Here is a 24750-nt window from a genome sequence, read left to right as displayed (position 1 = left end):
ACTCTGAGTACTGGAAACAACTTCTAGCTTATCACTTGGGATACCAAGATGTTTTATGCTTACATGCGTATGTTTGAATTTTTCAATGGCGTAATGCTCCATGAAAATGGAAATGCTACGCGATTTGGAAGGATGCAATGCAATATGATTCTACATGCAGGGATGCGAAATGCTGGGTAGAATGCCAAGCTGAGGCAAGGGGATCTACTGGGGAAATGATCACCATCTTCTGGACCCTGGCAAGGCTGCTTGGAGATGCACAGCGCAAAGAATTATGTGGGGAAATGACCCGCCACACGGTGTTCTAGTAATGACGAAATGCCGAGATTCAGACTGGGGAGAGAACGACACTGAAAACCTGCTGTTGGGGAAAGCGATAGTGGTTCTGGCAACCACGATCTGCGAGAGATGACTCAGCAGGGGAAGCAAACACTGATACGGTACCGAGGTTCTGCTTCAAGGAAAGAAACCATGGATCTGACATTGGGATTATCGATCTGGCCTCGAACTCTAAGGAGCAACCACTTCTGCTGGGAAGATACAGTCTGGCACTGTCAACTCCCCTGGGGATATATAGTCTGGCACTGTCAACTCTATTGGGGAGTGTATGTCCTGAAACAAACGCCTGGGGAAGTACAGTGGTGAGAACCTGCTAGGGATTGAAGAATCCAACACTCTGATCAGCTCTGCAGGGATAAGACACCGAATTCGTCTGTTGGCGACTTCACTAGGGAAGATATTCACGATCATCTGCAGGGGATTTTAAGGAAATGCCCCGAGGGTATCTGTTCTGAATAGACGATCCAAAGCACTTGAAATTTACAGCAATTTTAAATGTTTATTAAGCATGTACCCGTACAGCCCTTATGTGTCATGATGCAATGTTTATCAAAAATTTGGACGTCATTTTTGCAAACAAAACAGTAAAATGAAAATGAAGACAGAGATATACTGAATAACATGATTTTATTGATTGAATGGCCTCTGAATAGGCATTTACATCAGGAAGCAATCCCTGGAAAGAGGTAATCGCACAAAAGATAAAAACAGAAATTAATCTAATGGCAATGTGAAATGGATTTCTATTGGGTTCCAATTCTGCTATGACTTGCCCGTCTTCAAGATCCTCCAAATGATCAGCCTTCTGAAAAGGTGATTGGACTGTTTCCTACCTTTTGAAAATTTCCAGTCATCGACATGAGATGAGATTCAGAACTAACTCAGAACGCAGTCATTCGCTTAATCCCTAACTTTTGCCTGGATCGCCCTTTTCGGGTTTTCAATCCACCGGGATACCCATTTTTGCCTAAGTTGCCTTTTCAGGTTTTCAACTTACCGGGTGTACGATCTTTTCATTTTTAATCCCTAATTTTTGCCCGAACCTTTTCGTTTTCTTGGTTCGTCGGGATGCCCATTTTTGCCTGGACTATTCTTTTTACTGTCCAGCGGGTCTATTTTATGGGAAGTATTTTTTAACTGCGTCTGAGTTCACAGGGGAAGTGAAGTTTTCACCATCCATAGTTGCAAGCATTAAGGCCCCACCATCAAAAACCTTGGTGACAATATACGGTCCATCATAGTTAGGAGTCCACTTGCCCCTGTGATCTGTCTGAGGAGGAAGGGTCCTTTTCAACACTAAATCTTCGACTCAGAAACAACGAGGACGCACCTTCTGGTCAAAGGCTCTCTTCATCCGACTCTGATACAACTGCCCATGACAAATGGCTGCCATTCGCTTCTCTTCGATAAGACTCAACTCATTGAACCTTGTCCGAATCCATTCAGCTTCATCTAACTTGACATCCAACAGGACTCTTAGAGAAGGAATCTCCACTTCAACAGGTAGGACTGCTTCCATACCATACACCAGGGAGTAAGGGGTTGCCCCAATCGACATACGTACTGAAGTACGGTACCCATGCAAGGCGAAGGGTAGCATCTCATGCCAATCTCTATACGTGACGACCATCTTCTGCACAATCTTCTTTATGTTCTTATTTTCCGCCTCAACAATGCCGTTCAACTTAGGGCGGTAAGGGGAAGAATTGTGATGCTGAATGTTAAAGTTCTGACACAACTCCTTCATCATTTTGTTGTTGAGATTAGAACCATTATCAGTAATGATTCTTTCGGGAATCCCATAGCGACAAATGATTTCTTTCTTGATGAAACGGGCAACCACATATCTGGTGACATTCGCGAACGACGCTGCTTCGACCCACTTGGTGAAATAGTCGATGGCAACAAGGATGAAGCGATGCCCATTGGAAACAGTCGGCTCAATCTTTCCAATCATGTCAATGCCCCACATAGCAAACGGCCACGGCGAAGTCATCACATTCAGAGGATTTGGCGGCACATGCACCTTATCAGCATAAATCTGGTATTTATGACACTTCCGAGCATATTTGAAGCAATCTGATTCCATGGTCATCCAATAATAACCCGCTCTCAACAATTTCTTAGCCATTGCATGTCCGCCGGCATGAGTACCGAAGGAACCTTCATGAACTTCCTGCATTAACATGTCCGCCTCGTGTCTGTCCACGCATCTGAGCAAAACCATGTCGAAGTTCCTCTTATACAGCACATCGTCTTTGTTCAAGAAGAAACTACATGCCAATCTTCTCAAAGTCTTTCTGTCATTGTTGGATGCCCCTGCAGGGTACTCTTGATTCTTCAGAAAGCACTTGATATCGTGATACCAGGGCTTGTCATCGACTACCAGTTCAGCAGCAAACACGTACGCGGCCCTGTCAAGGCGCATCACATCGATCCTGGGAGCATGGTTCCAAAGAATTACCTTGATCATGGAGGATAGAGTAGCAAGTGCGTCTGCCATCTGGTTCTCATCACGAGGTATATGATACAATTTTACTGTTGTGAAGAAAGTCAATAGTCTTCTCGTGTAATCTCTGTAGGGGACCAGAGTGGGTTGGAGAGTATTCCAATCACCATTTACTTGATTGATCACCAGAGCTGAATCTCTGAAGATGTCCAGAGTCTTGATTCTCAGATCAATGGCTTGCTCAATACCCAAGATATAGGCCTCGTACTTAGCTTCATTATTTGTGTAATCAAAAGTCAAACGAGCGGTGAAAGGCATGTGGGCACCTTTCGGAGTAATAATGACAGCGCCAATTCCACTTCCTCTAGCATTGACAGCCCCATCAAACAACAAAGTCCACTTTTCATTTGGATCAGGTCCCTCCTCAACAACTGGCTCTTCACAGTCTTTCATCTTGAGGAACATGATGTCTTCATCTGGAAAATCAAACTTCATCGACTCATAATCATCAATCGGCTGCTGAGCAAGATACTCTGACAGAATACTCCCTTTGATGGCTTTCTGGGATGTATACTGGATATCGTACTCTGTCAGTACCATTTGCCAACGAGCCACCCTTCCGGTGAGAGCTGGCTTCTCGAATATGTATTTGACTGGATCCATCTTGGAGATCAGTAGGGTTGTGTGAGACAGCATGTATTGTCTCAATCGCTTAGCAGCCCATGCAAGTGCACAACATGTCTTCTCAAGCATTGAGTATCTCGACTCGCAATCTGTGAACTTCTTACTCAAGTAGTAGATGGCATGTTCTTTTCTACCTGTCTCGTCGTGTTGACCGAGAACACAACCCATAGAATTGTCAAGTACTGTCAAGTACATAATCAGCGGTCTCCCTGGAACTGGAGGCATAAGGATAGGAGGATTCTGCAAATACTCTTTTATCTTCTCGAAAGCCCTTTGACAATCTTCATTCCACCTGATAGCCTGATCTTTCCTCAGCAATTTGAAAATTGGCTCACACGTGGTTGTTAGGTGAGAGATGAACCTTGCAATGTAGTTCAACCTCCCTAAGAAACTACGAACTTGCTTCTCTGTTCTTGGCTCAGGCATTTCCTGTATTGCTTTCACTTTGTCAGGATCCACCTCAATCTCTTTTCCGCTAACAATAAAACCCATCAATTTTCCCGATCTCACCCCGAAAGTGCACTTGTTCGGATTAAGTCTCAGTTTGAATTTCCTTAACCGTTCAAACAATTTCTGCAGATTCACCAAATGTTCGTCTCCTGTCTGAGATTTGGCAATCATATCGTCCACATAAACCTCGATTTCATGATGAATCATATCATGGAACAGAGTCACCATAGCTCGTTGATATGTTGCCCCGACATTTTTCAGACCAAACGGCATCACCTTGTAGCAGAAGGTGCCCCATGGGGTTATGAAAGTTGTCTTTTCCATGTCCTCTGGTGCCATCTTAATTTGATTATAGCCAGAAAAGCCATCCATGAAGGAGAATACCGAGAACTGAGCCGTGTTATCCACCAAAACGTCAATGTGAGGTAATGGGAAATCATCTTTAGGGCTAGCTCTGTTCAGATCCCGGTAGTCGACACACATTTGTACCTTTCCATCCTTCTTAGGTACTGGGACGATGTTTGCAACCCATGGCGGATAATTGGTGACTGCTAGAAACCCTGCATCCAACTGCTTTTGCACTTCTTCCTTTATCTTGACAGCCATCTCTGGTCTTGTTCTTCTGAGCTTCTGCTTGACCGGAGGACAACCTTCTTTGAGAGGCAAGCGGTGTACCACGATGTTTGTGTCCAGCCCGGGCATGTCCTGATAAGACCAGGCGAAGATGTCAACGTATTCTTGCAGAAATTCAATCAGCCCTTTCTTCACATCATCTCCCAAAGCAGCCCCTATCTTGATTTCTCTCTTGGCGTCCTCGGTGACGAGATTAATCACTTCAGTAGGCTCTTGATACGGTTGAATGACCCTTTCTTCCTGTTTTAAGAACCTGGAAAGTTCTTCAGGGAGTTCACAGTCTTCATCACCCTCTTTTTCAGCTTGAAAGATTGGATTTTCAAAGTCGAAGCGAGCCATAGCAGAACCGTTATCAATAGGATCCGGTGACGTGCATCTGCATGAGTGATGGTATGTGCTTATGAGTGTGAAAGAAAAAAGTGGAAACTAAACAAAACATTGCCATTTTTTTTTGTTTTGAAAAAAACTGCAAAAATAGAAAGACATGGAACGAAATATTTGAATGCAAAAAGACGTCCTTCATTTATGATAAAAAATGCAAGTGTCACATAGATGAGCCCTACAATGAGTCATTACGTCCTGGGCGGAACGTAAGACTTGGACATGCATGAATAAACAAAGAAAATTACTCCTTCAGAAAAGTGACTTGGACAATCTCCTCAGAAGACCAATTGTTGATGACTTCACCCGGGATCCTCGGACGCACCCAGTTGTCGATGTCGCAATCACTATCCCCATCTTCATTGTTGACCGCGGACACCTCACTGGGAATCACAAAATTAACATGAACAACATCTGCGAATTCATCAGTAGCATCTTCAAACACTTCTTCCTCAACCCCTTCCACAGACTCTTGGACAGACAAATCTTCAACCTGGAGGACACCTTTGTCAAGCAAGGCCTGGATACCCTGCTGTAGCTTCAAACAACCTCCACTCTGAGTGGCACAATCCAAATAATCCTTCCCACAACCGGGGAAAACATCGGCCTTCAGCAAGCATCCTTTGATATCCAACAATGGAGTCTTCAACTTCAACACATCCTTAATAGACTTGGCTTTTCCTTCCATCATGTTAATGTTTGCACCACCATGTTGCGGCATGGGATTGTTGACGACATTAGGAGCCGGTGCAAGGTTGATGGCTTTTGAATCTATGAGGTCCTGAACTACGTGCTTAAAAGCTTTGCAGTTCTCAATGTTATGGCCAGGTGCCCCAGAGTGGAAGCTACACCTAGCGTTGGCGTCGTAACCCACCGGAAGTCTACCAACGGGAGGAGCCAGAGTGCGCAATTGCACAAGTTGTAGTTGTTGAAGACTAGAAAGCAACTGAGCGTACGACATTGGAAGGGTGTCGAAACGCCGGTCCATCATCCTTTGCCTCTGTTGATAGGCGGGTCTGTTACCCGGTTGTTGCTGTTGTTGGTACTGAGCTGGTTGAAGTTGTGGTTGTTGTTGTTGTAGTGGTGCTGCAGCTGGAATGTTCACAGCCGCAACATACGGTTGTTGATGATAATTCTGGAAATTGTTCCTTCTAACACCTCTGTTCTGATAGGAAGTCAAAGAATTCACTCCCCCCTCTCTCTGCTTATGCCTTCCAATGAACGACTTTTTTACCCCTGATGAAGATCCAACTCCATTTTGGATCTTGCAGGTCTTCAGGTAATTCTCCACCCTCTCTCCGGTAGAGACCACATCAGCAAAGTTGGAGGCATTGCACCCCACCAGACGCTCCAGATAAGGTCCAGGCAGCGTATTCATGAACATGTTGGCCATTTCCTTTTCCAACATAGGAGGCTGAACACGGGAAGCTATCTCCCTCCAGCGTTGAGCGTATTCCCTGAAGCACTCATTGCTTTTAAGAGACAGATTCTGAAGTTGAGTTCTGTCCGGAGCCATGTCTGCATTATACTGATACTGCTTCACGAAAGCCTCCGCCAAATCCCTCCAACAACGGATGTGGGCTCTATCCAGCCTCATGTACCATTCCAAGGATGCCCCAGCCAGGCTGTCCTGGAAGAAGTACATAAGTAGCTTCTCGTCATCAGAGTATGCAACCATTTTACGGATATAGGCTTGCACGTGAGTTTTGGGGCAAGAGTTGCCATTGTATTTGTCAAAGACCGGGACTTTGAATTTCGGTGGCACTCTCACACCTGGGACCAGCCCCAAGTCAGCAACATCTACTCCTAGAGGATTCTGTCCTTCCACAGCTTTCAGCCTCTCCTCTAATCTTCTAAACATGGGGTCCATGCCATGGCCCATGCCAAAGTCTTCCTGAAGTAGGCGGAATTTATCGGCCTGATCATCATGGACGAGCTATTGATCAAGGTTGACATGTGGGATCGGGATAGGCCCCGGTCCATTGGGACCATTAGCCTCTCCAGCTGGAGGATCATCCAATGTCTCTGGTTGAGTAGCGGCGGGATTCCTCTGCATCATCTGTCTGAGCTCTTGTTGTCCCTGAGCCACCCCTTGAACCACATCCATGAATTGGGTCATGCGGATCCTCATCTCAGCGAGCTCTGCTTGTACACCTTCCATTGCTCTCTGTTGATTCTTTCGGGTACCGTATCGGTGAATGCCTGAGTCAGCTATCCTGCTGGAAACACCAAACAATTGAGAACACTGCGGCAGTACCTGTTATGCAAGACATGCTATGGATATGCAAATGCAATGACATGTTTATCAAATCCAAAAGGTATTCTACCCCCTTGATTCCAGTCTCTCATCAGATAAAATATCCCTTTTAAAAAGTACCAGAAAAACCCCGACTAGAATCAAGAAGAAGATATAAACCCCACATAAATGGATAAACATGTGTTAAATGATATGAATGCAGAATGATGTGATGCAATGATGTGAATGCAATGCAATGGCATGGAAATCAGGATCGCTGTATCTGCTTGAACATCTGTCGGGTTGCACTGTCTGAAGAGAAAACCCACTGAAGAATATAATATAAGATCGGATCTCTGCTCCAGAAAATCGGGTTGGTTGGAGGTTAAGGTTTCCTGAATTTAGCCCGCCCCTCACTGGTAGGTTCTAAGAACAGAAGTTCGTCATCTTCAGCCCTTCAGTCGCGAATAATACGTTTACCACTGAAGGTTTGGTATTATTACGGGACAAAAGACCTCCATTGACTCCCCTCAACAGGACATCCTAATAGCAAGTTCCCAGTCTCGGGATCCTCAGATTGAGCAGTGAGAATGCGCCCACCAGAGCTAACATAATCACGTCTCGGAGGAGAGGCCTCGACTGAGTTCTCGGGAAATGGTCACCAGAGTCGACGATTTCTAGAGGAACATCCTGCCGTTACGGAACACCCGTAAGACATCATATATCCAAAAGAAACCTCGTCTGGGTGTGGTTCTTCACGAACGACTTAACATAGCAACACGCCACGCAAGCCTCATGATTATCCACTCTAAAACCTGTGTGTACACTCAAGCCTGGGTAATGGGCTTATCTCTCATAGAACACCCCATCCCAACAAACAAACAAACAGATCCAACAGATACAACAGATGCATGCAAGCAGGTAAGAAAATAAATGTACAAAAGCATGAACACCCAATAAACAAGAAATCACACAAGCTGGGAGGGACTCGCTTAGGGAAGATGGACCAACAAGAGGTCAACTTCTTAGTGTCCCCAGTGGAGTCGCCAGCTGTCGCAACCTGAAAAAAACAGTGCGCGAAAAAAAACAACCGGCGAAAGAAAATGACAGAAGAGTCGCCACCGTGCGTTATTCATCCCAAAGGAGGGAAAGGAAAAGCTCGAAGTAAACCTGAAAAAGGAAAGGACAAGACGGGGTCTCGCAACCAAATCTTGGGTTCGGGAGTCGGTTATGCGAAGGGAAGGTATTAGCACCCCTACGCATCTGTAGTACTCTACGGGGTCCACTTTTGTAGTTCTTGTCTAAAGGGTGTGAGTTTATCTTGTGCTGTTTACAAAAAAAAAGGGTTAAATGAAAATGACTCGCGCGGATGTCGCATCCACTGCATACGTATCTCATCTGAATATGAGAATCAAAGTCTTCGTAGCTCGGCTAACCTATGGGTTGGGGGGATGTGTGCTCGCTAAGACGTCGCGTCTTATGCCTACGTATCTCATCTGGAATGAGAATCAGAGCAAGCCGTAGTTCGGCTAACTACGGGGTTATGGAGTGGGTTTTGGACGAACGACGTTAGTACGCAATCTACCGGATGCTCGACCTTTGAAGACTTACACACCTGTAGTAGAAGGAGTAAACGTGTGTTTAGGAGAAGAAAAATCAATGAAGGGTTAGGGTTTGGTGAACTCATGCAAAAAGGCAGTCCTTGACGAAGGAACCTGTAAAAAAGACACACAAAAACATTGCCTCCTATCGAGGTCTTCCAGCTAGGAAAGCAGTAAAATGCGGGAAAAATGTAAAAGTACCACGCGGATAAAGATCCGAAGTAACATCAGTTAGAGGAATGGGAAACCCAGGGATCCTCCCAAGCTAACACCATCAAAGAAAGTGAGTCAGTACAGGTAATCGGAATGAAACCTCCAGGGGTATCCCACAAATAAAGTGGAAAGCCACGCAAGTTATCCCTGCAAAAGTCATGTGAGCCCTCACAAAAACTCAACAAAAGGGTTAGTGAAACACGATAAGCATTTTTTTCATGGATAACAATATGGTTTCAGAAACCTCAAACCCTATGGCATACACTTCAGAAATTAAACGATTAAGCATTCGAGGCATTATTTATACATTCATACATAATTATGACTCGTGGGCAAAAACCTAATGAAATTCATCCATCATACCTCAAACATTCAGATGATCCAAATTAAGAGCATAAAGGTAATGGAAATAAGGGCAAACCTGATTGGAGAGCTTGATTGAAATTGAGTGGCACCCGTGAGGTTTACAAAACAATCTTTAGGGTTTATGTGAGACAGAGGTGATTCTGTGCAGTTGAGTTCCCTTCAGGGTTTGGAGGCTGCTCTTAGTTCTCTGTCAGGTTTCTCTCCAGGTTTTATCCAGGGTTATGTTTCAAGGAAACCCCAGAGTATTTTGCTTCTCCTCCTTTTTCTCAAGTGAAGCCTTGGTATTTATAGACTGAATTTCATGGCTTTGTGGGCTCAAATGAGAGAGACCCAAGTCCAAAATTTTTGTTATATTTTATTTATTTATTTATTATTATTATTATTATTTTATTTATTTATTTATTTATTCGTTTCTTTTTTAAATAAAGCTTCTTGGATCTAATTCTGATTGACATGATGAAATGCAATGTATCTAATGTTAAATGACCTAAAAATGAATGCATGCATGAGGTGTAAAGCGTATGCTTCCAGGAAAAATGAAGGATAAATTTTGGGGTATTACACTTATTAACACCCAAGTTCTATTGATATTGACAAGACTTGATTGGATCAACCAAGAATCAAGGGTTTGTTGTGAGTCACGAGCATGTATTCAGGTTAAGAACCATCCCAAAGGAGTGTACTAAGGATAAAAACCTATAGATCATGTTCTAAAAAGTTCCCAAAGTCTTAATTCCATCTATCGGATATTAGAAGTTAGGATGACTGACTCATCAACCCATAATATTCTCAAGAGAAACTCGTCTGAGTGTAGTATCGCGTAACAACTATTATCAAGTCTACACCTGAATAGTCTCCACACTACATCCTAAATAGGCCAAGTTGGGTTAAATGTTCTATGACCTTCATCTTCTCGGGCCCCAAATTAGAGAAAGTAATGCCTAACCACAAATAACTTGTGTGACATCAATAGCTCCAAAAGGGTCTCCACTGGGTAGATGGGTCTCAATCCAACTTGTTAAGGACTACTCCACACAAGTCGAACATGACTATACCATTCTCCTATCTTAATTGCACTCAAGTTTGGGTTAGAATTTATCTCACCACTCAGATATCACCAAGCATAACAAGCAGATTAAATCTCACAAAACAAGTATACAAACATCAAATATACAATTATATACACATAAAAAAGTAGGCTAAACCAACTAAGGACTACTCCCCAGCAGAGTCGCCACTTAATTTATGTAGCGATAAATTCATGACCATTAAGCTATGGATAAACTTAACATCAATAAAACCAGAGTCGCCACCGCGCTTTTATTGTTTCCAAAGGAAAAGGGAAAAGTATGAACAAAACTCAAAGTTAAGAAGTTTTCAAATCAAAACTAATAAAATGCCAGAGATTACAGGTAAGGGGGTTGGTTACACTGAGGGAAGGTGTTAGCACCAAAGTGTCCTAGGTACTCCTATGGAGCCCTTTTTTATGTGTGTATGTGTTTTGGAATAAAAGATGTTTGCAATAAATAGAGTGAGGGGATGAGAAAAAGAATTCATTAATTATATTTTTATGTTTGACAAGACCTTCGGACTTGTGCCTACGTACCAACATAAAAATGAGGGATCAAAACCTCGTAGTTCGTGGTAGCAATTTCAAAATGAGTGGATTGCTTTTAATTAAAATTAAGTTTAAAAGAGGCATAAAGGAGCCTAAAAGAGTTTGAATGAGTGTTAGTTCTTTTTGTCTTTTGAAATTTTAAGTCAATATGGTTAAGTTTATTTACAAATTTGATTTAAGATAAGAGTTTAAAAATGCAATGGCATAAGGCTAAAGTTTCTAATTTGCAAAAGAGTCTAAGTTTGAAATCAAAAGCAAAAAATAGTTTTTTGAAAATGGGGAGAGATTTTGAAATTTAAGAAGTGGGAGGAGATGAAGAGACTAATCCTAAGCATAAAATTAAAAGTTAAGAGTTGAAAAGATATTACCAATGGGATGCAATCCAACAGACAAGAATGTCATATAGAATACTCATTTTCCCTTTGGACTTTGAATCAAGCAATAATGAGCAAGCAAATAGAAATATAAAGAGCAAGTCATCAAATAAAGATGGCCACATCCAAGCAAGCAACTTCATAGCTAACAATCTTCTTTATCTTCTCAAGTATCAGATGACATACTCCTTGATTAGCTCAGAATAAGGCATTAGACACAGGTTCAAAGTAACAGTTGTATCAAGACCATGTAGCAGATGAATTCATGAGGATCCCAATACTTGCATCAGATGAAAGCTCAAATCACAATAACTTGGTTTCAGAAAAGACGGCATTGGCCAAGTCCTTTTGCATAGGGAATGTTGCCTAATTCTAATTCCAAAGCTCAGATCAAACCTAACAGTCCGCACAAACATTTTTTAGGGTTTTGTTGTTTATTAAGTATATTAAGGTCCTAAGACCACAAACACAAATAAGATACACAAACAAATATATACAACCACAATATATGGCTCAAGTGAGCAAAGTAAAAATGGCATAAACATAAACAAGTTAAATGATATGTAAATGACAAATGAAATGATAAATGGCTTGAATTTAAATTGCATAAAGTAAATGACTTGAAAATAAAAGCAAAATTAATAAGAGTTAGTCAAATGTTAGTTGATTAGATGTTAGTGATGTTTTGTCTTTCAATTGATTAAGTCATTCTTTGGAGAACACTCAACCCTCTATTCACAAGCATGGATCCTTGAACCAAGACATCTTCCAAAGGAATGAAAAAAGGCCAAGTTTCCACATAATACCATGAAAGGGGGGAGACTTGCAATCTCACTTACTAGAATGCTATGCCTTTGGGTCAAAATTTAGCGCTATGTTAAGCAATTGTAATTGGACTTATGTAGAAGTCACAACTATCTGAGGTCGGGCAATAAATTTTTTGGTGTTAATGCATGTTAGAGATATGGTATAATTAACCATACTCCTAAAACATAGCACACACAAAAATAAAATGATCAAAGGATGAACCTAATCTCATCCATACTTGTATTGGTTCATCTAACACAAAGTTATTGATGAACCAATTAGCCTTAGGATATTGAGACTTCATTGGTTAATGAAAGGGATAGGATAGAATGGAATTGAAGATGAAGAGGGAGGGGAGATGAGATCCACACAAATTGGTCATGGGAGGACTTTTATCAAATTAAAATCATTCATTCATTTTGGGAGATGAAATGTACATTTCATCAATCCCCTAAATCCAATGATTTTAATCCAACAAAAGTCAAATCAACCTTGACCAAGGCCGAAACACATAGTCAAACTTCATAAGTCAATAAAAATGGCTCAACATAATTTCTACACAATTAATCAATTAAAAATCAAATTAAAATACATTTAAATTAAATTATGTTTGATCAAAAACCTAAAACCTCTTCAAAACACCAAATAAATGTCCAAGAGATTTATCCTAGATCAAACAAGGTCAGAGGACCTTAGACAAAAAATTTCATTATTTTTGAAAAGTCAGAAGTATTTGGAAACACTTAAAAATATGCAAAAAAACAATTAAATCATGAACAATATCAAAATTAATCCAAAAAATAATTTTAATTCAGAAAATGAAAGAGGAAAATATTTGAAATTTTTTGGTAAAAGTCCCATATTTTTTTGATTAAAAATGAAATTAATATGAATTAATCAAAGTAAATGGATTAAACACAAAAATCAAAAAATCAAAAAAAGGAGGCCCATCAGATCTCCCTCGTTAATTGAGATGGCAAATCTGATGGCCAAGTGCGTACGTTTCACAAACACCTTAGTCAACTGCGTCACACGCTTGGTAATCAGAAGCAAGAGACGAGATTAAAACATTCCAACTGGATCCTATGGCTGAGATGTGTGACAACACATCACCGGAGCTAGGGTTCCGGTCTTCTTCTCCGGTGGACCTCACCGGACTGGTCCACCACCAACCATCACCAAAATGAAAATCAAGGACATGGATTTAAAGAAAAAATGCTCAGAAGCTCAAATCTGACCTCAATTTTGTCCAATTTCAAGTATATAAAAAGATACAAGGATTTGAATTTTGAGGATCATGAACTGAGTTGCTTCGATTTGACCTCAAAGCAACCCAATCTTCTTGCCTACATTGATAGGACTTCAGACAACCAAAAATCAACAAGAATGGTGAAGAATTGAGGGAGAACCAAAGAGATGAAAATTCTGAAAATTCACCTTCAATAGAGCTTCAGATTGGCACGATCTTGCTTTCAATTATGTTTGGTCTTGCTTCAGATGCATAATGGAGGTGAAATGGATCAATGAGAAGTAGGACTCTTGGAGTTTCAATCTCAAAATATATGGAGAATTGAAACTCGATTTTCAAAGAAAATCCTCAAGTTTATCCTTCAATGGTGAGGGTTTGGGGTTGCAGGTTCAAAGCTTGGGCATGAGGTCCTTAATTCTGAGCAATGAGGGTCTTATTTATAAGCCATGAGATTGATTTTTGCACACTTCCAAAATTTGAAAATTTGAAAATTCTCCTTGCATGCTTGCATGGGCGTGTGATAGGCCCATCAAGTGATGCACTCAGGTCCAAAATTGAATATTAATCATGCTGAAACCATGTTGGAAGGCCATGCAAAAGTGTATGAAAAGTGGAAGTGGAAATCATCCAAATGGTCCTTCAACTTACACCCATGCGCAAGTCCTTAATACTTTATCCAAATGAGATAATTTTAGACTTTTTGGAAAGGTGAGATCAAGGGGAACAACTTTCATGTTCAACATTTTTTATTTTGAATCTTGGATCGTGATGAATTTTGAGGTGAAAGTTTGGGAAATCAAACATATTTGAAAATTTTCTAAGTCCCAAGTTAAATGTTCACTTCTTCCGCCTTGAATAACATTTTCTATGGACATCAAATGAGAAATGTTTCTTCATCAAAGTTGTATCTCTTTCAAACCTCTTTAATTTGGTCATAAATTTGACCTCATTTGGATTTGGCATGAAGGAGTTATACATTTTAGAAGTTGAGGAAAATTACTTGTTCAGTGGTATTGGCCCAAAATGACCTATATTGTTTCCTCTTGGCACATGCATTTGCATGTTGAGTTTGAAATTCCTCCAAACATAAAAGTTGAAGTAACATATTGAATTTGATCATGCAATTTGAATGGATTTCATCTCATACAAATTGAGCAAGTTATGATCTTGGGAAGTTGACCTCCAAACTAGGGTTCAAACAAAATGACCTATAATATTTCACCATAAAAAATGACTTTCCAAGCAAAACCAGCTCTTGACCTAAACATAAAAGTTGTTTGGAATGTCATTGTGAGTAACGTTTCTCTTGGAATCATTTTCATATGACAAATATTGTAGGAGATAGGATCTAGGAAACCCCAGTCTTGACCAATTGACTTTCTTTGATCAACCACCAAGAACCATCTTACTAGCTTGACATTCTCTTGACTTTTGGGACTCATGGAGGATCATATATGTATAAGATGATGTAATATGAAGTATACCTTGAAATATTTGATCAATTATTGAAGAAACGTGTTGAAGAAGTCACACAAGATACCCAGATGAATTAGGGTTTCCAAGGCAAACAAACTCCAAACTCTTGATGATTTCTTGATCAAAATAACATGTGAAGCTCATGGGGATCCATATGTGATGCTTAGAGCCAATGTGAACCATTTCTTGATTACACTCCTTGCACTGAGGGTCTTAAACTCTAGATATGAGCTTGATGGAGCATAGGTGAGTATACACACTACCTACAAAAGCAACAAACTATACATTGACATATTTTTGGTATTTAGATTAGTGAACAAAGAAAAATGAAGTATGATACAATCAAATATGCTTGATGATCTCTCTCAATGCAAACCCAATGAATGAGGGGTAAGGAGGATGCCAAGGTGTGATCCCAGTGTCAATGCATATGATGAGATAGTCATGAGGGATCTTAGAGTCAAAATTGGGGTCTTACAGAGAGGTATGGGGTTGAAACTCCTTGAATAAGGGTTCCGACAATGGTATCAACTCAATATGAAGTTAACAAATGCTAACCTAAGATTCAATGTCTAACAACGAGTCGTTGACTTTAATGTTTGTGCAACATTCATTGATAATGTTGACTATTACATATTGAGCATTGAGTTTTTTCAAACTCTTAATGAACTTCTATATCGAGGATATGTATCTCAAGAAATAGATATAAAATGAACTTCACCTATTCGAGATGGTACCATCTCAAAGTGAGAGTTGGTGTTTCTCTCATGAAAAATTCACGAAAACAGGAAAATCACATGGCCATAAATAGTACTAGACGATAGATGTAGGCGAAGAACCATGATAGACCGTGTGTAAGGTAATGTCAGTTTAATCACAACGGATAACGGTTTAAAATATTGTTACCTAACGTTCCGATTAGACTTTGCATTATCCTTACTAAGGTTAAGTTCAAATCGAAAGATATTTAATTGTATTAACATTCTTTGTTTCTCTTTTTATAGAATTGGTCTTGTCATTATTAGAACAAGTGGGGGGTTGTTGTAAATTATTAACAATTAATAATATTGAGTGTGTTCCAAAATGACAAGAAAAATATTCAAGTGAAGATTAATTTTTGAATTCAGAAATAGGAAACACTTGTGAAGTGTTGCGGTAGGTTTTAATTCAAAAATAGACAATACTTCGTGAAGTGTTGCAGAATGCGAAACAATACAACCTTTAAGAACTGTTGATGTAGGCGAAATAGTGCAATATTTGGTAAAAGTGCAGTTGTAAGCGAAAGTGCAACGTTTGAAAAATGTTGTTATAGGCAAAACAATGCAACATTTAACAAAAGTATTACTGAAAGTGTGTGTTTCATCAAGGATCGCAATCTTATGAAACAACATCAGTTTGACCTATAAATTGAGCATTATGGATTCAGAAAAACACATTAGAAAAACATATATTCTTCACACAAAATTCCAGAATTTCAACTTTCCTACATTCGAATTTTCACCGGTCTTGTGCAAACTCGAGTATAGACTGAATTATCCTGCTTATTCCTGTGTTCCAACTCTAAGACATTTAAGAGTGATTAAAATATAAAAAAAGTGATTTCTTTCACAATTCTAGCATTAATCTATTCAATATAAATTAATTCTCCCTCCCTCCCTCCCCGCGCAAAACTCTTCTATAAAGTTCTTAAAAGTTACTTGTTGATATTTTTTTCTTCATCTAAAATATCTATATTATGACATGGCTACATAAGATTTGTGCGTACGGAAAGTACTAAATAAAAGTTATTTTTTCCTCCTAAAATTTTGGAGGAAGAATACTGTTTACCTTAACTCCATAAAGTCACCAACCAAGTGAGAGAACGAGAACCTCACTCTCCATCTAATCATTCTTCTACTTCTTAAAATAATTCCTCTCATAAATTCCATGGTTATCAATTTTTCATTTTGAAATCAAATCAAATCAAATCAATTACTATTATTATATGGCTCTTTTGACATATGTTACCACCCACCCAATTGAAGAAACATGGTTGAATTTCCCGTTCATATACTACATACATATGATACGTTAACCTTATCCAATCATATTATAAAACCAGTGTGCCAACCAAAACCACTATCTCCCTGAATCCCCACATACAATTCTAATTTAATCAAATAATATTAAAAAATAAAACAATAATTTCCCCACCACCATATCAAATACTTCCTTCTCCTTTAACTTCCAGAACTTTCCTAGTAAAGAATCCATTCATCACTCACAAAGTGTCACTCTTATCCATTTGCTATTCGTGGAATGGATTTATCAATAAATTAATACTATAACATTGCTTCCAATATGTCTAGAATGTTCTTAATAATACACTTCTTTAAGTTTTTTTTTTCTCGTTTTCTTCAAATATACTAAAGAGTCACACCACGTAATTTGCAAATAATTGATCGCATTTGGTTAGGAACACGACGAATAATAATAAACAAATCACACAAACCATCGCGTCACATGATAAAAGAAAGCCAATAATGCTCTGTATGGCCATTTTTATATAGCCTTATGTAGTTAATTGTAAAATTACGTTTAGTGAATGAAAATACGGAACTTTCGCCAAAAATTTATAAATTCATTCGAATTGTGTACATTAATATTTATAATATTTATGATGTTTAATTAAAAAGTATTTTTTGTGTGTTGTGATTAGAGATGTAATCGGTTCAGTTTAAATTAGTTTTTATTCAAAAAAAGATTCGAACCGATGATAGTTTTATCGGTTTGATTTTGTTTGATTTTTAACATCTTTTAAAAATAAAACCGAACTAAACTAATCGATTTGGTTCGATTTTGTTTGATTTGGTTGATCGATTTATAATATTTTTATTTAAATATTATATTCATCAATTTATTCTCTACTATTATATTTTTCGGCGTATATTATGTTATTATTTTTTAAAATAATATATTTAATTTAATTTATTTCTTACTCTATTTTCAAACAAATTACAAGTTGCTCTTAATTTATACGAAACCGTGACATGATTTTCATTGTATCATGAAATAAGCTCATTATCAAATATAAAAATGGACACTTGACATTAGAAGGTTGATAAGGGATTTGAAAGTTTAACAAATAGAACACAACATGTTGTGAAAATGATGCCAAAATTATAAAGTATAATTGGTTTCTTGATCAGTAAGAATGCCACAAGGGTAGAAAAGAAGAAAAAAATAAGAACACAATGAAATTGGTTATAATCTGTTATTCTTTACTTTCTCTTTGAAACAAGATTACAAGTATTATAGAATAGCAAATAACCTCTCTCACCCTAATTAAGATTTACGTTATACAATGATGAGAGACTAGTATGATATTTATAAGAAAACTAACATACTAAACTAATGGATTTTTACACACGGGTCAATTACACAAGCTAATTTAGAGAACAAACTAACTTAAACAATTGGGCATAACAAACAATCATAACATACTTCGACTACAACATGTGAGCAGACTTCGACGACATGCTAAGGTCCTATCGAATTGTCGAACCAAGTAGCTACCCTTCGACCATACTAAAGTTCGATCCAAAATCTCATAAATCTCCATCTTGGAACAAACTATATAATATCACGGGAACAAACTAGCTTTCTTCATGCAACTTTATCAATTGCATACAATGGAAAAAGTTGTAACTTGGACTTCTCCACACTCGGTTACCCCTCTGACGAAATGTAACCTTACATCGATGTGTTTGGTTCGCTCATGATAGGTTGGATTCTTTGATAGATGTATAACACGTTGACTATCATATTTAATAGTGATAACTTGACCTTGAAGTTTTAGTTCCTTAGCAACACCTTCAAGCCACAATGCTTCTTTCACACCTTCAGTGAGGGCGATATATTCCGCTCCAGTGGTTTATAAGGAAACAACCTTCTGAAGTGTTGTTTTCCAATTGATTGTTGTGCCAAACATAGTGAACACATATCTAGAAATAGATTTTCTGGAATCCATACAACCTGCATAATCAGAGTCGACATACCCTTCGATTTCTACTTTGCTACTTTCACCACATGCTCCACTATAAATCAGGACTCTGTTTAGAGACTCATTTATGTACCTTAGAATCCACTTCAATGCTTGCAAGTGAGCCTTTCCAGGATTCGCCATATATCTTCTTACAAGACTTACTGCATATGTTATATTGGGTCTAGTACAGACCATAACATACATCAAAGAACCTACTATGTTAGCATATGAGATGTTATTCATATAAGTTCTTTCGACCTCAGTAATGGGACACTAATCTGTACTTAAGTTGAATTGAGGGTTTTTCGGAGTCACAACAGGCTTTGAATTCAACATACCAAACTTTTCGAGAATCTTCAGTAGGTATGTCTCTTGATATAAGCATAACTTTGACTGCTTTCTGTCTCTTCGGATGTCAATCTCATGAATTCTGGATGCTGCTCCCAAATCCTTCATATCGAACTCCTTATTGAGTTCAGCCTTCACCTTCATTACATCCTCGACATTACTGCTTGCTATGAGAATATCATCTATATAAAGCAACAAAATAACAAATGAATTTCCAGGTCAAAATCTGAAGTAAACACAATGGTCGAACTAACTTCTAATGAAACATATGTGTGCCATGAACTTCTCGAATCTCCTATTCCATTGTTGAAGAGATTGTTTTAGTCCATATAAAGATATATTCGTCTTGCGCATATAATCTTCCTTACCCTTTTCTGCATACCCTTTAGGTTTCCTCATCAGGATTGTTTCATCTAGATCTCCATACAAGAAAGTTGTTTTCACATTCATTTGTTCTAGTTCTAGGTTGAAATGTGCTACTATGGCAAGTAACATTCGAATGAACCTATGCTTGAACACAGAAGAGAACACATTATTAAAGTCGACACCTTCTTTTTGAGTGGAACCCCTTGCGACCAATCTTGCCTTGTGTCTCTTCGACGTCACTCCTTCGATTCCTTCCTTAACTTTGAAATTCCACTTACAACTGACTAACCTAGCTCTAGCAGGTTTTTTGATCAGTTCCCAAGTGTGGTTATCATAAAGAGAATTCATCTCATGATCCATGACTTTCAGCCATTCAGTCTTATTTTGACTCCTCATAACTTCCTTATAGTCTCTAGGTTCTTCATCTATAACTCACTTACAGAGATTAAGACATAAGCTATGAGATCTGCATACCCAAGTCTTTGAGGTGGCTTGATGACTCTTCTCGGTCTATCTCTTGCCAACAGGTAGTCATCGACAGTTTCCTCATCTTTCTTAGTATTTTCACCATCTTGTGCTTCTTCTCCAACTTGATCAGGGATACACAATTCAACATCGACATGTTCCAACTCAACATGAATCTCTTCTTATTCCATCTCTTCTTCAGATATCTATGCACTTCGACTAACGTCATCAAGTTTCTTGAAATCCATCTCAGCTTCATTGAAAACTACATCTCGACTGGTGATACACCTCCTGTGACATGGCTTTAGGAACCATAGCCTATAAGTTTTGACTTTTTCGGGGTATCCCATAAACATGCATCTCAGAGCTCTAGGTTCAACCTTGTCCTGCCTAATATGAGCATAGGTTATGCATCAAAATAATCTAATTTTTCTGAGATCTGGTGGATGTCCCGACCAAATTTCTTCAGGTGTCTTCATATCTAACACAATTGAAGGACATATGTTTATCAGATATGTTGTTGTCGAAACAACCTTTATCCAAAACGCCTTCTTTAACCCAACACTAGTCAACATGCATCTAACTCTATCTAAAAAGGTTTGATAAACCTTTTAGCCAAACCATTTTGTTGGGGAGTACCTGCAGTAGTTTTCTGCCTTGCAATACCAGAGGCTGCACAAAAGTCGTCGAACGCCTCATTGCAAAATTCAAGGCTATTGTCGGTTCTCAACCTCTTGACCTTCCTGTCAGTCTGATTTTAGACCAGAGTCTTCCAACTTTTGAAGTTCTCAAAAGTTTCATCCTTAGTCTTCTGGATGAATACCCATAACTTTCTAGAATAATCATCAACTATGGATAGAAAATACATTGCTCCTGAATGTGACGGACACCTCGCAGGCCCCCAAAGATTAGCATGGATGTAATCAAGGGATCCATGTGTTCTTTGTTTGCCTTTATTGAACTTCACTCTGCAAGATTTTCTAACTGCACAAGGTTCACAAAACTTTAGTTTTTCGACTTTTGTTTCCCCAATTCGACCAGACCCCTTTCAATGACATGGCCCAATCTCATGTGCCAAATTTATGTCTTCGACAAAGGTTTCATGGATGCAACATCTACAGAACCACTGACAACTTCATCCTCAAGGGTATATAAGTCTTGTTTCTTCACGCCTCTTAAGGTTTCCTTTGACCCCTTCATGACTTTTAGAATACTTTTCTCTCATTGGAAAACATATCCTTTCTTGTCGAATTCACCAAGAGAAATCAAATTTCTCTTCAAATCATGTACATCCCTAACTTCGACCAACAACCTTATTGACTCATCATGGAGCTTGAATCTCAAAGATTCAACACCTGCGATCTTGAAAGCTTTATTATTTCCAAGAAATACAGATCCACCATCTTGATCACATAGTTCCTCGAACAAGTCTTTGTTTGGAGTCATGTGCTAAGTGAAACTTGAATCCATAATCCGCTCTTTACTTGAGTGGCCACTTGAAACCACAAGAATGTCAGATGAGTTGAAATCATCTTGAACAATGGTCGCATTGCCATTATCCTTACCTCCATGGTCTTTCAGGCGTTCAGAGCACACGTTTCTTGTATGACCCTCCTTCTTACAGTGATAACATTGAATATTGGATGCATCACCATTATAAGACTTTTACTAACTTTTACCTTTATCTTGTCGAACTTGCCATCTCTCTCTATGAATTTCGCCTTAACCAACAGACCTTCACCAGTCAAAGATGGCATGTTCTCCTTTCTTTCGTTCAAATCCTTATAGTATAAGGCTAATTGAACTTCTTCAAAGGTCAGAGACTCTCTTCCATACAAGCGAGTTTCTTTGAAGTGAGCACATGTTCTAGGCAAAGCACACAACAGTAACAACGTTAGATCTTCATCCTCGATTTTTACATCAATATATTCAAGATCAAGAGTCAACTTGTTGAACATATCCAATTGCTCAGCAAAAACTTTATCTTCACTCATCTTGAACGAATACAAAGCTTGCTTCAAGTAGAGGCGATTGACCAATGGTTTGGTCATGTACAAACTTTTGAGTTTCTCCCAAAGACCCGACATCGTCGACTCCTTCGGAACCTTATCACCAAGGCTTAATAAGATGGCGATGTGGGATTTCTCTACCATAGTCAATTTTTCTTTATCCTTTAACGCAACGCCCATGGTTGTGGCTCCCTTCAACGCTTCTAAACAACCCTGCTTAACCAGTAGGCATTTCATCTTCAAGCGCCACATACCAAAATTTTTCACTCCGGTGAACTTTTCAATCTCATACTTTTTGGGCGGAATCTTATCCATGCCCACTGCACCAATTTGTTGTGAAAACGATGCCAGAATTATAGAGTTTAATTGGTTTCTTGATCGGTAAGAAACCCACAAGGGTATAAAAGAAGAATAGAATAAGAACAAAATGAAATTGGTTATAAACTGTTATTCTTTGCTTTCTCTTTGAAACAAGATTACAAGTGTTAGAGAATTGCAAATGACCTATCTCATCCTAATTAAGATTTACGTTATACAATGATGAGAGACTTGTATGTTATTTATAAGAAAACTAACATACTAAACTAATGAGCTTTTACACACAAGCCCATTACATAATATAACTTAGAGAGCAACCTAACTTGAACAATTGGGCATAACAAACATGCCCAATTTGACATGCTAACAATCCTAGCATACTTCGACTGCAACATGTGAATAGACTCCGACAGCATGCTAAGATCATGTCGAATTGTCGAACCAAGTAGCTACCCTTCAATCATACTAGAGTTCGATCCAATATTTCAACACAACAAAACACACATCAAAATCATTTTGTAACAAGACTAGAATAAATTTTATTGAAGAAGAAGAAACAAAAAAGTTAAAAGAAAATGAAAATTAACAAAGAAAACTTGAACACGAAAAAGGTGACCATAACATTATTAGAATGATGCTAGAGAGTGAAACACTTGTAGCGGGCAACGAGAGCGGTAGTTCAATGAAAGCAAGTTTTTGTGAATTATGGTTTCTACTTTCTATATTTTGGAGTTTAGTTCTAGATTTGTTTTGCTGAATGGAAAGGAGTGAAACAAAGATGGATAATGGTTAATCGTACAAAATTTGGGCTTAATGATGGGTGAAATAAAAGATTTAAGGCGTAATTATATTTATTGGTTCGGTTCATCAGTTTGGCGATTCCTAAAAACTAAAATCGAGAATCGAACCAAACCACATTGGTTTTCATTGGTTCAGTTTGGGTTGGTTTGAATTATCAGTTTAATTAATTTTTTCTGATCCGCTTACACCCCTATTTGTGTTACCTTGTTTAAAGGCACGACAATAGGGCGGGGCAGAGGCAGATTTAAGTATTACTAACTCCATCATCATCTTCTTACCAACTCTGCTTCCGTTATAAATTTAGTCGGAATAATAATTGATCATCATCCCCGACCAACGAGTTTTTCTGTCTCGTCTCACATCCATCCGTAAAAAATAAATATTTTTATAATTTAGATTTTTTTTAAACTATAATGACAAAATTATTAATTAAATTTAATATTTGGTCATTTTAATGATAATCATAATACTTTATCATTTTTATATAATATGTATTTTCAAAAAATAATAATAATAATTCTAATAAATTTGTTATTTTAAGATTAAGAAATGTAAGTGGATAGTAAAATTATTAAAAATAAGAAAAATAAAGTAAATTTAATTGAGCTTTTACCAAGTTGAACTTAAGAATCAAGTGAGATTTTAATCAGGTTGATCTTGAATCGATAGGGCTTTTAACCAGACCGAATTTAAGAATCATTGTGAAGATTTTATTGGTTGATCTTCACGAACCAAAAGAGAGTTTTTTCTTCAAGGAAAAATTCACTAACCAAACAAAGACTTTCTAAGACAATTCCTAAACCAAACAAGAGCTTTTAACTGATTTACCTCGCAACCAAAATAATAACTTCCTCAGAAATATTATTTACTCAAAAAATAATACACTCGTGATAATTTTACAAACTTTCCGTCACCCGGAACAAAGATCCTCACTTCTCAAGACTACTCTCAAAATATTGTGGCTTAATATATGAGTAGAATGGGAGATTTAGAGAAATGAATAGTAAAATTTAAACTCGTTTTTTAGATTTGAAAATGTGATAGAGAATTTATCTATTTATAGGTCAAAGCGAGATATAAATTTAAAAACAATCATTGGGTCAAATCAATGCTAAAAACAATATGTGAGGGTGCTTTCGCACTCCTCGAATCGTTAAAACTAACCAAGTCTGTTTTAGAAAACTCAAGTTAAAAATCAAAACAGCCTTTTAAGTATTCCTACAGATTTCAATATGTGAAACATTACTTTAACCGTGATCCTTACATTCTAACATTTAAAAGATTTAGCCAGGCATGGTAACACAAACGAACACAACGGTGTTAATCATGATGAAAAGTTTGTTTTAGAATGTGAGGCGCAGAGAGTGAGTAAAGTGCGTAAAGTAAATAAAGTAAAGCGAGTGCGGAAAATAGTTAAAGTAAACCGAGTGCGGAAAATAACTAAATTAAAGCGAGTGCGAAAAAATAAATAGAGTAAAGCGAGTGCGGGAAATAAATAAAATAAAAGCGATGTAGGAAAATAAATAAAATACAAGCGATGTGG

This window comes from Lathyrus oleraceus, chromosome 3, assembly GCF_024323335.1.
Source record: "Lathyrus oleraceus cultivar Zhongwan6 chromosome 3, CAAS_Psat_ZW6_1.0, whole genome shotgun sequence".
In the NCBI taxonomy this organism is placed as follows: domain Eukaryota; kingdom Viridiplantae; phylum Streptophyta; class Magnoliopsida; order Fabales; family Fabaceae; genus Lathyrus; species Lathyrus oleraceus.
This window is presented reverse-complemented; position numbering follows the sequence as displayed.